Source organism: Stenella coeruleoalba (assembly GCF_951394435.1).
Source record: "Stenella coeruleoalba genome assembly, contig: scaffold_146, whole genome shotgun sequence".
Lineage (NCBI taxonomy): Eukaryota > Metazoa > Chordata > Mammalia > Artiodactyla > Delphinidae > Stenella > Stenella coeruleoalba.
In genome coordinates this window covers 200,337-217,758 of record NW_027646141.1, presented here as the reverse complement: position 1 = coordinate 217,758, position 17,422 = coordinate 200,337, and the positions used below count along the sequence as shown (strand labels likewise).

At 43.7% G+C, this 17,422-nt stretch overlaps 1 long non-coding RNA gene across 10 annotated transcripts in view; it reads right to left on the bottom strand.

Annotated features, from left to right (window-relative positions):
* Positions 1–17,422, bottom strand: part of LOC307181307 — a 221,618-nt gene that overhangs the window by 45,875 nt on the left and 158,321 nt on the right. The window contains exon 1 of one of the 10 annotated variants that reach the window (XR_013826397.1): positions 17,276–17,352. The exons of 8 other annotated variants lie outside the window; for them this stretch is intronic. This is a non-coding gene — a long non-coding RNA (uncharacterized lncRNA). Of the gene's footprint in view, positions 1–14,115; positions 14,198–17,275; positions 17,353–17,422 lie in introns of those variants that run through there. One more of the 10 variants, XR_013826398.1, reaches the window with a different exon arrangement.

Genomic DNA, 17,422 nt, shown 5'->3' with positions numbered 1-17,422 from the left:
CAGAAAAAGAAACATCATAAGATATCAGTAATACACGGAATGTAAACTTGGCTACACAGGAACTGAATTACAGAACAGAACAGGGTCTCAAATTTAGAAAACCAACTTATGCTTGCTTAAGGGTAAAGGTGAGTTGGGGTGCTGCATAAAACCAGAGATTGAAATGAGCACAGATAAAGTTCCTTAAGTCAAATATGGAATAGACAAGAGCTACTCCTTGCTCAACGAAATGGACTCAACACCGCATATTAAACGCCTAAGAATGTACCTGACTAGTAAGTATCTTAAAACCTATGGATTGCTATGTCTCTGAAAGAGAATCATGCATGTGTACAGGGGCATAAACGCAGCAGTGATAGGATTGGAGAGGTTCGGTGAGCAAATGAAGACCCTTTGAAGTCATATTGCATGGTACCCATTACACGGGTCTCAACTCTCCAGGTTTAAGGTATTCTTCCTTCAGCTAAAACATGCATGTGGAACCCAGAGTATGATCAACCGTGTGATCGGGAGACGTGTTCAAATATGTCTCAGTTTTCGTACCCTGGTACTCGGGTGCAACATTCCAGACGCTTTACTAACACTCTCCCCACTTGGAGAGTCAGCGCCTTTAACCTCCTGTTTGGCCCAGTTTGCAATTTCTGCAGTAGATGAACAGCAATAGGGAGAACCAATGAGAGACTAGCTGGAGGTGTCTGGACGGGCAAATTTAACTCTCATTTCCCACCAGGAAGAGGAAATAACCAAAGGCTCAGCGTGCCGTGCCGGAACCAGATTAGGGCCTGAAGCCATCCTGCGGTGTTGCGGCCAGCTCGAAAGAAAGCGATTTGAAGAAAGGAATTCAGGGGCACTGTAATTCACAAACCTGCAGAGTTATAAATGACAGCTATCGTCCAAAAATAGACTGAAGTAAGGCTGCCAAGAGGACTTGAAAGGGGGGCAGAATTGCAGGAAACCGATTTCAGGAGGTAGACTGGAATTGCATTGAAAGCATAGGAAAAGAGGCAGAACGTCCACAATGATGCACTTGGCCAAAAAGGGCATATGCGTTTTTTCCTGAATATATTCAGGAAAAAACGCATACGCCCTTTTTGGCCAACCAAGCAAGCTTGCAAAGGAAATCTGCACTACAATGAAGTCTCACTTCCCCCCGGTCAAAAGGGCCATCTGAAAAATGTGTAAAATCCAGAAAGGCAGGACAGGCCATGGAGAACTGGGAGCCTTGTTATGCTGAAGGGCGGGATGTAAATTGCGAACAACCACTCGGGAGAAGTGTATGGTGTTTCCTGAAACATCTAAAAAACAAAGCAACAGAGCCTAGGGCACTTCCACTTATGGTCCTATAGCTTAGGGAAATTAAAATCAAAAAGACACAGCCACCCTAAAGTTTGGGACGCCTCTCTTTACAAGAACCTCGTTTACCGTACAAGTTCAATATCACAGAAAGTGAAAAATGGATAAAGAACTTGTGGTACTTACGTACAATGCAGTATCACTCAGCAATGAAATCTATGTCATCAGGCCCGTAGCAGCATAATGAGTGGATTCAGGTACGATGATTCTAACTGAAATAAGTCACACAGAAAAAGAAACATCATAAGATATCACTAATACACGGAATGTAAACTTGGCTACACAGGAACTGAATTCCAAAACAGAACAGGGTATCAAATTTAGAAAACCAACTTATGCTTGCTTAAGGGTAAAGGTGAGTTGGGGTGCTGCATAAAACCAGAGATTCAAATGAGCACAGATAACGTTCCTTAAGCCAAATATGGAATAGACAAGAGCTACTCCTTGCTCAACGAAATGGACCCAACACCCCATATTAAACGCCTAAGAATGTACCTGACTAGTAAGTATCCTAAAACCTATGGATTGCTATGTCTCTGAAAGAGAATCAAGCGTGTGTACAGGGGCATAAACACAGCAGTGATAGGATTGGAGAGGTTTGGTGAGCAAATGAAGACCCTTTGAAGTCATATTGCATGGTACCCATTCCACGGGTTTCAACTACCCATGTTTAAGGTATTCTTCCTTCAGCTAAAACATGCATGTGGAACCCAGAGTATGATCAACTGTGTGATCGGGAGACATGTTCAAATATGTCTCACTTTTGGTCCCCTGGTACTCGGGTGCAACATTCCAGACGCTTAACGAACACTCTCCCCACTTGGAGAGTCAGTGCCTTTAATCTCCTGTTTGGCCCAGTTTGCAATTTCTGCGGAAGATGAACAGGAATAGGGAGAACCAATGAGAGACTAGCTGGAAGTTTCTGGACGGACAAATTTAACTCTCATTTCCAACCAGGAAGAGGAAATAACCAAAGGCTCAGCGTGCCGTGCCGGAACCAGATTAGGGCCTGAAGCCATCCTGCGGTGTTGCGGCCAGCTCAAAAGAAAGCGAGTTGAAGAAAGGAGCTCAGGGGCACTGTAATTCACAAACCTGTAGAGTTATAAATGACAGCTATCGTCCAAAAATAGACTGAAGTAAGGCTGCCAAGAGGACTTGAAAGCGGGGCAGAATTGCAGGAAACCGATTTCAGGAGGTAGACTGGAATTGCATTGAAAGCATAGGAAAAGAGGCAGAACGTCCACAGTGATGCACTTGGCCAAAAAGGGCGTATGCGTTTTTTCCTGAATATATTCAGGAAAAAAAGCATACGCCCTTTTTGGCCAACCAAGCAAGCTTGCAAAGGAAATCTGCACTACAATGAAGTCTCACTTCCCCCCGGTCAAAAGGGCCATCTGAAAAAAGTGTAAAATCCAGAAAGGCAGGACAGGCCATGGAGAACTGGGAGCCGTGTTATGCTGATGGGCGGGATGTAAATTGCCAACAGACACTCGGGAGAAGTGTATGGTGTTTCCTGAAACATCTAAAAAACAAAGCAACAGAGCCTAGGGCACTTCCACTTATGGTCCTATAGCTTAGGGAAATTAAAATAAAAAAGACACAGCCACCCCAAAGTTTGGAACGGCTCTGTTTACAAGAACCTCGTTTACAGTACAAGTTCAACATCGCAGAAAGTGAAAAATGGATAAAGAAGTTGTGGTATTTACTTACAAAGCAATATCACTCAGCAATGAAATCTATGTCACCAGGCCCTTAGCAGCACAATGAGTGGATTCAGGTATGATGATTCTAACTGAAATAAGTCACACAGAAAAAGAAACATCATAAGATATCAGTAATACACGGAATGTAAACTTGGCTACACAGGAACTGAATTACAGAACAGAACAGGGACTCAAATTTAGAAAACCAACATATGCTTGCTTAAGGGGAAAGGTGAGTTGGGGTGCTGCATAAAACCAGAGATTGAAATGAGCACAGATAAAGTTCCTTAAGCCAAATATGGAATAGACAAGAGCTACTCCTTGCTCAACGAAATGGACTCAACACCCCATATTAAACGCCTAAGAATGTACCTGACTAGTAAGTATCTTAAAACCTATGGATTGCTATGTCTCCGAAAGAGAATCAAGCATGTGTACAGGGGCATAAACGCAGCAGTGATAGGATTGGAGAGGTTCGGTGAGCAAATGAAGACCCTTTGAAGTCATATTGCATGGTACCCATTCCACGGGTTTCAACTACCCAGGTTTTAGGTATTCTTCCTTCAGCTAAAACATGCATGTGGAACCCAGAGTATGATCAACCATGTGATCGGGAGACGTGTTCAAATATGTCTCAGTGTTCCTCCCCTGGTACTCGGGTGCAACATTCCAGACGCTTTACTAACACTCTCCCCACTTGGAGAGTCAGCGCCTTTAACTTCCTGTTTGGCCCAGTTTGCAATTTCTGCGGAAGATGAACAGGAATAGCGAGAACCAATGAGAGGCTAGCTGGAGGTGTCTGGACGGGCAAATTTAACTCTCATTTCCCAACAGGAAGAGGAAATAACCAAAGGCTCAGCGTGCCGTACCGGAACGAGATTAGGGCCTGAAGCCATCCTGCGGTGTTGCGGCCAGCTCAAAAGAAACCGAGTTGAAGAAAGGAGCTCAGGGGCACTGTAATTCACAAACCTGCAGAGTTATAAATGACAGCTATCGTCCAAAAATAGACTGAAGTAAGGCTGCCAAGAGGACTTGAAAGCGGGGCAGAATTGCAGGAAACCGATTTCAGGAGGTAGACTGGAATTGCATTGAAAGCATAGGAAAAGAGGCAGAACGTCCACAATGATGCACTTGGCCAAAAAGGGCGTATGCGTTTTTTCCTGAATATATTCAGGAAAAAACGCATACGCCCTTTTTGGCCAACCAAGCAAGCTTGCAAAGGAAATCTGCACTACAATGAAGTCTCACTTCCCCCTGGTCAAAAGGGCCATCTGAAAAAAGTGTAAAATCCAGAAAGGCAGGACAGGCCATGGAGAACTGGGAGCCTTGTTATGCTGATGGGCGGGATGTAAATTGCCAACAACCACTCGGGAGAAGTGTATGGTGTTTCCAAAACATCTAAAAAACAAAGCAACAGAGCCTAGGGCACTTCCACTTATGGTCCTATAGCTTAGGGAAATTAAAATAAAAAAGACAGAGCCACCCCAAAGTTTGGAACGGCTCTGTTTACAAGAAACTCGTTTACAGTACAAGTTCAACATCGCAGAAAGTGAAAAATGGATAAAGAACTTGTGGTACCTACGTACAATGCAGTATCACTCAGCAATGAAATCTATGTCATCAGGCCCGTAGCAGCATAATGAGTGGATTCAGGTACGATGATTCTAACTGAAATAAGTCACACAGAAAAAGAAACATCATAAGATATCACTAATACACTGAATGTAAACTTGACTACACAGGAACTGAATTCCAAAACAGAAAAGGTTCTCAAATTTAGAAAACCAACTTATGCTTGCTTAAGGGGAAAGGTGAGTTGGGTTGCTGCATAAAACCAGAGATTGAAATGAGCACAGATAAAGTTCCTTAAGCCAAATATGGAATAGACAAGAGCTACTCCTTGCTCAACGAAATGGACTCAACACCGCATATTAAACGCCTAAGAATGTACCTTACTAGTAAGTATCTTAAAACCTATGGATTGCTATGTCTCCGAAAGAGAATCAAGCATGTGTACAAGGGCATAAACGCAGCAGTGATAGGATTGGAGAGGTTCGGTGAGCAAATGAAGACCCTTTGAAGTCATATTGCATGGTACCCATTCCACGGGTTTCAACTACCCAGGTTTTAGGTATTCTTCCTTCAGCTAAAACATGCATGTGGAACCCAGAGTATGATCAACCATGTGATCGGGAGACGTGTTCAAATATGTCTCAGTTTTCCTCCCCTGGTACTCGGGTGCAACATTCCAGATGCTTTACTAACACTCTCCCCACTTGGAGAGTCAGCGCCTTTAACCTCCTGTTTGGCACAGTTTGCAATTTCTGCGGAAGATGAACAGGAATAGCGAGAACCAATGAGAGGCTAGCTGGAGGTGTCTGGACGGGCAAATTTAACTCTCATTTCCCACCATGAAGAGGAAATAACCAAAGGCTCAGCGTGCCGTACCGGAACCAGATTAGGGCCTGAAGCCATCCTGCGGTGTTGTGGCCAGCTCAAAAGAAACCGAGTTGAAGAAAGGAGCTCAGGGGCACTGTAATTCACAAACCTGCAGAGTTATAAATGACAGCTATCGTCCAAAAATAGACTGAAGTAAGGCTGCCAAGAGGACTTGAAAGCGGGGCAGAATTGCAGGAAACCGATTTCAGGAGGTAGACTGGAATTGCATTGAAAGCATAGGAAAAGAGGCAGAACGTCCACAATGATGCACTTGGCCAAAAAGGGTGTATGCGTTTTTTCCTGAATATATTCAGGAAAAAACGCATACGCCCTTTTTGGCCAACCAAGCAAGCTTGCAAAGGAAATCTGCACTACAATGAAGTCTCACTTCCCCCCGGTCAAAAGGGCCATCTGAAAAAAGTGTAAAATGCAGAAAGGCAGGACAGGCCATGGAGAACTGGGAGCCTTGTTATGCTGAAGGGCGGGATGTAAATTGCCAACAGACACTCGGGAGAAGTGTATGGTGTTTCCTGAAACATCTAAAAAACAAAGCAACAGAGCCTAGGGCACTTCCACTTATGGTCCTATAGCTTAGGGAAATTAAAATCAAAAAGACACAGCCACCCCAAAGTTTGGGACGCCTCTGTTTACAAGAACCTCGTTTACCGTACAAGTTCAATATCACAGAAAGTGAAAAATGGATAAAGAACTTGTGGTACTTACGTACAATGCAGTATCACTCAGCAATGAAATCTATGTCATCAGGCCCATAGCAGCATAATGAGTGGATTCAGGTACGATGATTCTAACTGAAATAAGTCACACAGAAAAAGAAACATCATAAGATATCACTAATACACGGAATGTAAACTTGGCTACACAGGAACTGAATTACAGAACAGAACAGGGACTCAAATTTAGAAAACCAACTTATGCTTGCTTAAGGGGAAAGGTGAGTTGGGGTGCTGCATAAAACCAGAGATTGAAATGAGCACAGATAAAGTTCCTTAAGCCAAATATGGAATAGACAAGAGCTACTCCTTGCTCAACGAAATGGACTCAACACCGCATATTAAACGCCTAAGAATGTACCTGACTAGTAAGTATCGTAAAACCTATGGATTGCTATGTCTCCAAAAGAGAATCAAGCATGTGTACAGGGGCATAAACGCAGCAGTGATAGGATTGGAGAGGTTCGGTGAGCAAATGAAGACCCTTTGAAGTCATATTGCATGGTACCCATTCCACGGGTTTCAACTACCCATGTTTAAGGTATTCTTCCTTCAGCTAAAACATGCATGTGGAACACAGAATATGATCAACTGTGTGATCGGGAGACATGTTCAAATATGTCTCACTTTTGGTCCCCTGGTACTCGGGTGCAACATTCCAGACGCTTAACGAACACTCTCCCCACTTGGAGAGTCAGTGCCTTTAATCTCCTGTTTGGCCCAGTTTGCAATTTCTGCAGAAGATGAACAGGAATAGCGAGAACCAATGAGAGGCTAGCTGGAGGTGTCTGGACGGGCAAATTTAATTCTTATTTCCCACCAGGAAGAGGAAATAACCAAAGGCTCAGCGTGCCGTGCCGGAACCAGATTAGGGCCTGAAGCCATCCTGCGGTGTTGCGGCCAGCTCAAAAGAAAACGAGTTGAAGAAAGGAGCTCAGGGGCACTGTAATTCACAAACCTGCAGAGTTATAAATGACAGCTATCGTCCAAAAATAGACTGAAGTAAGGCTGCCAAGAGGACTTGAAAGCGGGGCAGAATTGCAGGAAACCGATTTCAGGAGGTAGACTGGAATTGCATTGAAAGCATAGGAAAAGAGGCAGAACGTCCACAATGATGCACTTGGCCAAAAAGGGCGTATGCGTTTTTTCCTGAATATATTCAGGAAAAAACGCATACGCCCTTTTTGGCCAACCAAGCAAGCTTGCAAAGGAAATCTGCACTACAATGAAGTCTCACTTCCCCCCGGTCAAAAGGGCCATATGAAAAAAGTGTAAAATCCAGAAAGGCAGGACAGGCCATGGAGAACTGGGAGCCTTGTTATGCTGATGGGCGGGATGTAAATTGCCAACAGACACTCGGGAGAAGTGTATGGTGTTTCCTGAAACATCTAAAAAACAAAGCAACAGAGCTTAGGGCACTTCCACTTATGGTCCTATAGCTTAGGGAAATTAAAATAAAAAAGACACAGCCACCCCAAAGTTTGGAACGGCTCTGTTTACAAGAACCTCGTTTTCAGTACAAGTTCAACATCTCAGAAAGTGAAAAATGGATAAAGAAGTTGCGGTATTTACTTACAAAGCAATATCACTCAGCAATGAAATCTATGTCACCAGGCCCTTAGCAGCACAATGAGTGGATTCAGGTATGATGATTCTAACTGAAATAAGTCACACAGAAAAAGAAACATCATAAGATATCAGTAATACACGGAATGTAAACTTGGCTACACAGGAACTGAATTACAGAACAGAACAGGGACTCAAATTTAGAAAACCAACATATGCTTGCTTAAGGGGAAAGGTGAGTTGGGGTGCTGCATAAAACCAGAGATTGAAATGAGCACAGATAAAGTTCCTTAAGCCAAATATGGAATAGACAAGAGCTACTCCTTGCTCAACGAAATGGACTCAACACCCCATATTAAACGCCTAAGAATGTACCTGACTTGTAAGTATCTTAAAACCTATGGATTGCTATGTCTCCGAAAGAGAATCAAGCATGTGTACAGGGGCATAAACGCAGCAGTGATAGGATTGGAGAGGTTCGGTGAGCAAATGAAGACCCTTTGAAGTCATATTGCATGGTACCCATTCCACGGGTTTCAACTACCCAGGTTTAAGGTATTCTTCCTTCAGCTAAAACATGCATGTGGAACCTAGAGTATGATCAACCATGTGATCGGGAGACGTGTTCAAATATGTCTCAGTTTTCCTCCCCTGGTACTCGGGTGCAACATTCCAGACACTTTACTAACACTCTCCCCACCTGGAGAGTCAGCGCCTTTAACCTCCTGTTTGGCCCAGTTTGCAATTTCTGCAGAAGATGAACAGGAATAGCGAGAACCAATGAGAGGCTAGCTGGAGGTGTCTGGACGGGCAAATTTAACTCTTATTTCCCACCAGGAAGAGGAAATAACCAAAGGCTCAGCGTGCCGTACCAGAACCATATTAGGGCCTGAAGCCATCCTGCGGTGTTGCGGCCAGCTCAAAAGAAAGCGAGTTGAAGAAAGGAGCTCAGGGGCACTGTAATTCACAAACCTGCAGAGTTATAAATGACAGCTATCGTCCAAAAATAGACTGAAGTAAGGCTGCCAAGAGGACTTGAAAGCGGGGCAGAATTGCAGGAAACCGATTTCAGGAGGTAGACTGGAATTGCATTGAAAGCATAGGAAAAGAGGCAGAACGTCCACAATGATGCACTTGGCCAAAAAGGGCGTATGCGTTTTTTCCTGAATATATTCAGGAAAAAACGCATACGCCCTTTTTGGCCAACCAAGCAAGCTTGCAAAGGAAATCTGCACTACAATGAAGTCTCACTTCCCCCTGGTCAAAAGGGCCATCTGAAAAAAGTGTAAAATCCAGAAAGGCAGGACAGGCCATGGAGAACTGGGAGCCTTGTTATGCTGATGGGCGGGATGTAAATTGCCAACAACCACTCGGGAGAAGTGTATGGTGTTTCCTGAAACATCTAAAAAACAAAGCAACAGAGCCTAGGGCACTGCCACTTATGGTCCTATAGCATAGGGAAATTAAAATCAAAAAGACACAGCCACCCCAAAGTTTGGGACGCCTCTGTTTACAAGAACCTCATTTACCGTACAAGTTCAATATCACAGAAAGTGAAAAATGGATAAAGAACTTGTGGTACTTACGTACAATGCAGTATCACTCAGCAATGAAATCTATGTCATCAGGCCCGTAGCAGCATAATGAGTGGATTCAGGTACGATGATTCTAACTGAAATAAGTCACACAGAAAAAGAAACATCATAAGATATCACTAATACACGGAATGTAAACTTGGCTACACAGGAACTGAATTCCAAAACAGAACAGGGTATCAAATTTAGAAAACCAACTTATGCTTGCTTAAGGGTAAAGGTGAGTTGGGGTGCTGCATAAAACCAGAGATTCAAATGAGCACAGATAACGTTCCTTAAGCCAAATATGGAATAGACAAGAGCTACTCCTTGCTCAACGAAATGGACCCAACACCCCATATTAAACGCCTAAGAATGTACCTGACTAGTAAGTATCCTAAAACCTATGGATTGCTAGGTCTCTGAAAGAGAATCAAGCGTGTGTACAGGGGCATAAACGCAGCAGTGATAGGATTGGAGAGGTTTGGTGAGCAAATGAAGACCCTTTGAAGTCATATTGCATGGTACCCATTCCACGGGTTTCAACTACCCATGTTTAAGGTATTCTTCCTTCAGCTAAAACATGCATGTGGAACCCAGAGTATGATCAACTGTGTGATCGGGAGACATGTTCAAATATGTCTCACTTTTGGTCCCCTGGTACTCGGGTGCAACATTCCAGACGCTTAACGAACACTCTCCCCACTTGGAGAGTCATTGCCTTTAATCTCCTGTTTGGCCCAGTTTGCAATTTCTGCAGAAGATGAACAGGAATAGCGAGAACCAATGAGAGGCTAGCTGGAGGTGTCTGGACGGGCAAATTTAACTCTTATTTCCCACCAGGAAGAGGAAATAACCAAAGGCTCAGCGTGCCGTGCCGGAACCAGATTAGGGCCTGAAGCCATCCTGCGGTGTTGCGGCCAACTCAAAAGAAAACGAGTTGAAGAAAGGAGCTCAGGGGCACTGTAATTCACAAACCTGCAGAGTTATAAATGACAGCTATCGTCCAAAAATAGACTGAAGTAAGGCTGCCAAGAGGACTTGAAAGCGGGGCAGAATTGCAGGAAACCGATTTCAGGAGGTAGACTGGAATTGCATTGAAAGCATAGGAAAAGAGGCAGAACGTCCACAATGATGCACTTGGCCAAAAAGGGCGTATGCATTTTTTCCTGAATATATTCAGGAAAAAACGCATACGCCCTTTTTGGCCAACCAAGCAAGCTTGCAAAGGAAATCTGCACTACAATGAAGTCTCACTTCCCCCCGGTCAAAAGGGCCATCTGAAAAAAGTGTAAAATCCAGAAAGGCAGGACAGGCCATGGAGAACTGGCAGCCTTGTTATGCTGATGGGCGGGATGTAAATTGCCAACAACCACTCGGGAGAAGTGTATGGTGTTTCCTGAAACATCTAAAAAACAAAGCAACAGAGCCTAGGGCACTTCCACTTATGGTCCTATAGCTTAGGGAAATTAAAATCAAAAAGACACAGCCACCCCAAAGTTTGGAACGGCTCTGTTTACAAGAAACTCGTTTACAGTACAAGTTCAACATCGCAGAAAGTGAAAAATGGATAAAGAACTTGTGGTACCTACATACAATGCAGTATCACTCAGCAATGAAATCTATGTCATCAGGCCCGTAGCAGCATAATGAGTAGATTCAGGTACGATAATTCTTACTGAAATAAGTCACACAGAAAAAGAAACATCATAAGATATCACTAATACACTGAATGTAAACTTGACTACACAGGAACTGAATTCCAAAACAGAAAAGGTTCTCAAATTTAGAAAACCAACTTATGCTTGCTTAAGGGGAAAGGTGAGTTGGGTTGCTGCATAAAACCAGAGATTGAAATGAGCACAGATAAAGTTCCTTAAGCCAAATATGGAATAGACAAGAGCTACTCCTTGCTCAACGAAATGGACTCAACACCGCATATTAAACGCCTAAGAATGTACCTGACTAGTAAGTATCTTAAAACCTATGGATTTCTATGTCTCCGAAAGAGAATCAAGCATGTGTACAAGGGCATAAACGCAGCAGTGATAGGATTGGAGAGGTTCGGTGAGCAAATGAAGACCCTTTGAAGTCATATTGCATGGTACCCATTCCACGGGTTTCAACTACCCATGTTTAAGGTATTCTTCCTTCAGCTAAAACATGCATGTGGAACCCAGAGTATGATCAACTGTGTGATCGGGAGACATGTTCAAATATGTCTCACTTTTGGTCCCCTGGTACTCGGGTGCAACATTCCAGACGCTTAACGAACACTCTCCCCACTTGGAGAGTCAGTGCCTTTAATCTCCTGTTTGGCCCAGTTTGCAATTTCTGCGGAAGATGAACAGGAATATGGAGAACCAATGAGAGACTAGCTGGAAGTTTCTGGACGGACAAATTTAACTCTCATTTCCCACCAGGAAGAGGAAATAACCAAAGGCTCAGTGTGCCGTGCCGGAACCAGATTAGGGCCTGAAGCCATCCTGCGGCGTTGCGGCCAGCTCAAAAGAAAGCGAGTTGAAGAAAGGAGCTCAGGGGCACTGTAATTCACAAACCTGCAGAGTTATAAATGACAGCTATCGTCCAAAAATAGACTGAAGTAAGGCTGCCAAGAGGACTTGAAAGCGGGGCAGAATTGCAGGAAACCGATTTCAGGAGGTAGACTGGAATTGCATTGAAAGCATAGGAAAAGAGGCAGAACGTCCACAGTGATGCACTTGGCCAAAAAGGGCGTATGCGTTTTTTCCTGAATATATTCAGGAAAAAACGCATACGCCCTTTTTGGCCAACCAAGCAAGCTTGCAAAGGAAATCTGCACTACAATGAAGTCTCACTTCCCCCCGGTCAAAAGGGCCATCTGAAAAAAGTGTAAAATCCAGAAAGGCAGGACAGGCCATGGAGAACTGGGAGCCTTGTTATGCTGATGGGCGGGATGTAAATTGCCAACAGACACTCGGGAGAAGTGTATGGTGTTTCCTGAAACATCTAAAAAACAAAGCAACAGAGCCTAGGGCACTTCCACTTATGGTCCTATAGCTTAGGGAAATTAAAATCAAAAAGACACAGCCACCCCAAAGTTTGGAACGGCTCTGTTTACAAGAACCTCGTTTTCAGTACAAGTTCAACATCTCAGAAAGTGAAAAATGGATAAAGAAGTTGCGGTATTTACTTACAAAGCAATATCACTCAGCAATGAAATCTATGTCACCAGGCCCTTAGCAGCACAATGAGTGGATTCAGGTATGATGATTCTAACTGAAATAAGTCACACAGAAAAAGAAACATCATAAGATATCAGTAATACACGGAATGTAAACTTGGCTACACAGGAACTGAATTACAGAACAGAACAGGGACTCAAATTTAGGAAACCAACATATGCTTGCTTAAGGGTAAAGGTGAGTAGGGGTGCTGCATAAAACCAGAGATTGAAATGAGCACAGATAAATTCCTTAAGCCAAATATGGAATAGACAAGAGCTACTCCTTGCTCAACGAAATGGACTCAACACCCCATATTAAACGCCTAAGAATGTACCTGACTTGTAAGTATCTTAAAACCTATGGATTGCTATGTCTCCGAAAGAGAATCAAGCATGTGTACAGGGGCATAAACGCAGCAGTGAAAGGATTGGAGAGGTTCGGTGAGCAAATGAAGACCCTTTGAAGTCATATTGCATGGTACCCATTACACGGGTCTCATCTCTCCAGGTTTCAGGTATTCTTCCTTCAGCTAAAACATGCATGTGGAACCCAGAGTATGATCAACCGTGTGATCGGGAGACGTGTTCAAATATGTCTCAGTTTTCCTCCCCTGGTACTCGGGTGCAACATTCCAGACGCTTTACTAACACTCTCCCCACTTGGAGAGTCAGCGCCTTTAACCTCCTGTTTGGCCCAGTTTGCAATTTCTGCAGTAGATGAACAGGAATAGGGAGAACGAATGAGAGACTAGCTGGAGGTGTCTGGACGGGCAAATTTAACTCTCATTTCCCACCAGGAAGAGGAAATAACCAAAGGCTCAGCATGCCGTGCCGGAACCAGATTAGGGCCTGAAGTCATCCTGCGGTGTTGCGGCCAGCTCAAAAGAAACCGAGTTGAAGAAAGGAGCTCAGGGGCACTGTAACTCACAAACCTGCAGTTATAAATGACAGCTATCGTCCAAAAATATACTGAAGTAAGGCTGCCAAGAGGACTTGAAAGCGGGGCAGAATTGCAGGAAACCGATTTCAGGAGGTAGACTGGAATTGCATTGAAAGCATAGGAAAAGAGGCAGAACGTCCACAATGATGCACTTGGCCAAAAAGGGCGTATGCGTTTTTTCCTGAATATATTCAGGAAAAAACGCATACGCCCTTTTTGGCCAACCAAGCAAGCTTGCAAAGGAAATCTGCACTACAATGAAGTCTCACTTCCCCCCGGTCAAAAGGGCCATCTGAAAAAAGTGTAAAATCCAGAAAGGCAGGACAGGCCATGGAGAACCGGGAGCCTTGTTATGCTGATGGGCGGGATGTAAATTGCCAACGGACACTGGGGAGAAGTGTATGGTGTTTCCTGAAACATCTAAAAAACAAAGCAACAGACCCTAGGGCACTTCCACTTATGGTCCTATAGCTTAGGGAAATTAAAATCAAAAAGACACAGCCACCCCAAAGTTTGGAACGGCTCTGTTTACAAGAACCTCGTTTACAGTACAAGTTCAACATCTCAGAAAGTGAAAAATGGATAAAGAAGTTGTGGTATTTACTTACAAAGCAATATCACTCAGCAATGAAATCTATGTCATCAGGCCCTTAGCATCACAATGAGTGGATTCAGGTATGATGATTCTAACTGAAATAAGTCACACAGAAAAAGAAACATCATAAGATATCAGTAATACACGGAATGTAATCTTGGCTACACAGGAACTGAATTACAGAACAGAACAGGGACTCAAATTTAGAAAACCAACTTATGCTTGCTTAAGGGTAAAGGTGAGTAGGGGTGCTGCATAAAACCAGAGATTGAAATGAGCACAGATAAAGTTCCTTAAGCCAAATATGGAATAGACAAGAGCTACTCCTTGCTCAACGAAATGGACTCAACACCGCATATTAAACACCTAAGAATGTACCTGACTAGTAAGTATCTTAAAACCTATGGATTGCTATGTCTCTGAAAGAGAATCAAGCGTGTGTACAGGGGCATAAATGCAGCAGTGATAGGATTGGAGAGGTTCGGTGAGCAAATGAAGACCCTTTGAAGTCATATTGCATGGTACCCATTACACGGGTCTCAGCTCTCCAGGTTTAAGGTATTCTTCCTTCAGCTAAAACATGCATGTGGAACCTAGAGTATGATCAACCATGTGATCGGGAGACGTGTTCAAATATGTCTCAGTTTTCCTCCCCTGGTACTCGGGTGCAACATTCCAGACGCTTTACTAACACTCTCCCCACTTGGAGAGTCAGTCCCTTTAACCTCCTGTTTGGCCCAGTTTGCAATTTCTGCGGAAGATGAACAGGAATAGGGAGAACCAATGAGAGACTAGCTGGAGGTGTCTGGACGGGCAAATTTAACTCTTATTTCCCACCAGGAAGAGGAATTAACCAAAGGCTCAGCGTGCCGTGCCAGAACCAGATTAGGGCCTGAAGCCATCCTACGGTGTTGCCGCCAGGTCACAAGAAAGCGAGTTGAAGAAAGGAGCTCAGGGGCACTGTAATTCAAAAACCTGCAGAGTTATAAATGACAGCTATCGTCCAAAAATAGACTGAAGTAAGGCTGCCAAGAGGACTTGAAAGCGGGGCAGAATTGCAGGAAACCGATTTCAGGAGGTAGACTGGAATTGCATTGAAAGCATAGGAAAAGAGGCAGAACGTCCACAATGATGCACTTGGCCAAAAAGGGCGTATGCGTTTTTTCCTGAATATATTCAGGAAAAAACGCATACGCCCTTTTTGGCCAACCAAGCAAGCTTGCAAAGGAAATCTGCACTACAAAGAAGTCTCACTTACCCCAGGTCAAAAGGGCCATCTGAAAAAGGTGTAAAATCCAGAAAGGCAGGACAGGCCATGGAGAACTGGGAGCCTTGTTATGCTGATGGGCGGGATGTAAATTGTCAACAGACACTCCGGAGAAGTGTATGGTGTTTCCTGAAACATCTAAAAAACAAAGCAACAGAGCCTAGGGCACTTCCACTTATGGTCCTATAGCTTAGGGAAATTAAAATCAAAAAGACACAGCCACCCCAAAGTTTGGGACGCCTCTGTTTACAAGAACCTCGTTTACCGTACAAGTTCAATATCACAGAAAGTGAAAAATGGATAAAGAACTTGTGGTACTTACGTACAATGCAGTATCACTCAGCAATGAAATCTATGTCATCAGGCCCGTAGCAGCATAATGAGTGGATTAAGGTACGATGATTCTAACTGAAATATGTCACACAGAAAAAGAAACATCATAAGGTATCACTAATACACGGAATGTAAACTTGGCTACACAGGAACTGAATTCCAAAACAGAACAGGGTCTCAAATTTAGAAAACCAACTTATGCTTGCTTAAGGGGAAAGGTGAGTTGGGGTGCTGCATAAAACCAGAGATTGAAATGAGCACAGATAAAGTTCCTTAAGCCAAATATGGAATAGACAAGAGCTACTCCTTGCTCAACGAAATGGACTCAACACCCCATATTAAACGCCTAAGAATGTACATGACTAGTAAGTATCTTAAAACCTATGGATTGCTATGTCTCCAACAGAGAATCAAGCGTGTGTACAGGGGCATAAACGCAGCAGTGATAGGATTGGAGAGGTTCGGTGAGCAAATGAAGACCCTTTGAAGTCATATTGCATGGTACCCATTCCACGGGTCTCAGCTCTCCAGGTTTAAGGTATTTTTCCTTCAGCTAAAACATGCATGTGGAACCCAGAGTATGATCAACCGTGTGATCGGGAGACGTGTTCAAATATGTCTCAGTTTTCGTCCCCTGGTACTCGGGTGCAACATTCCAGATACTTTACTAACGCTCTCCCGACTTGGAGAGTCAGTGCCTTTAACTTCCTGTTTGGCCCAGTTTGCAATTACTGCGGAAGTTGAACAGGAATAGGGAGAACCAATGAGAGACTAGCTGGAGGTGTCTGGATGGGCAAATTTAACTCTCATTTCCCACCAGGAAGAGGAATTAACCAAAGGCTCAGTGTGCCGTGCCAGAACCAGATTAGGGCCTGAAGACATCCTGCGGTGTTGCGGCCAGCTCACAAGAAAGCGAGTTGAAGAAAGGAGCTCAGGGACACTGTAATTCACAAACCTGCAGAGTTATAAATGACAGCTATCGTCCAAAAATAGACTGAAGTAAGGCTGCCAAGAGGACTTGAAAGCGGGGCAGAATTGCAGGAAACCGATTTCAGGAGGTAGACTGGAATTGCATTGAAAGCATAGGAAAAGAGGCAGAACGTCCACAATGATGCACTTGGCCAAAAAGGGCGTATGCGTTTTTTCCTGAATATATTCAGGAAAAAACGCATACGCACTTTTTGGCCAACCAAGCAAGCTTGCAAAGGAAATCTGCACTACAATGAAGTCTCACTTCCCCCCGGTCAAAAGGGCCATCTGATAAAAGTGTAAAATCCAGAAAGGCAGGACAGGCCATGGAGAACTGGGAGCCTTGTTATGCTGATGGGCGGGATGTAAATTGCCAACAACCACTCGGGAGAAGTGTATGGTGTTTCCTGAAACATCTAAAAAACAAAGCAACAGAACCTAGGGAACTTCCACTTATGGTCCTATAGATTAGGGAAATTAAAATCAAAAACACACAGCCACCCCAAAGTTTGGAACGGCTCTGTTTACAAGAACCTCGTTTACAGTACAAGTTCAACATCGCAGAAAGTGAAAAATGGATAAAGAAGTTGTGGTATTTACTTACAAAGCAATATCACTCAGCAATGAAATCTGTGTCATCAGGCCCTTAGCAGCACAATGAGTGGATTCAGGTATGTTGATTCTAACTGAAGTAAGTGACACAGAAAAAGAAACATCATAAGATATCAGTAGTACACGGAATGGAAA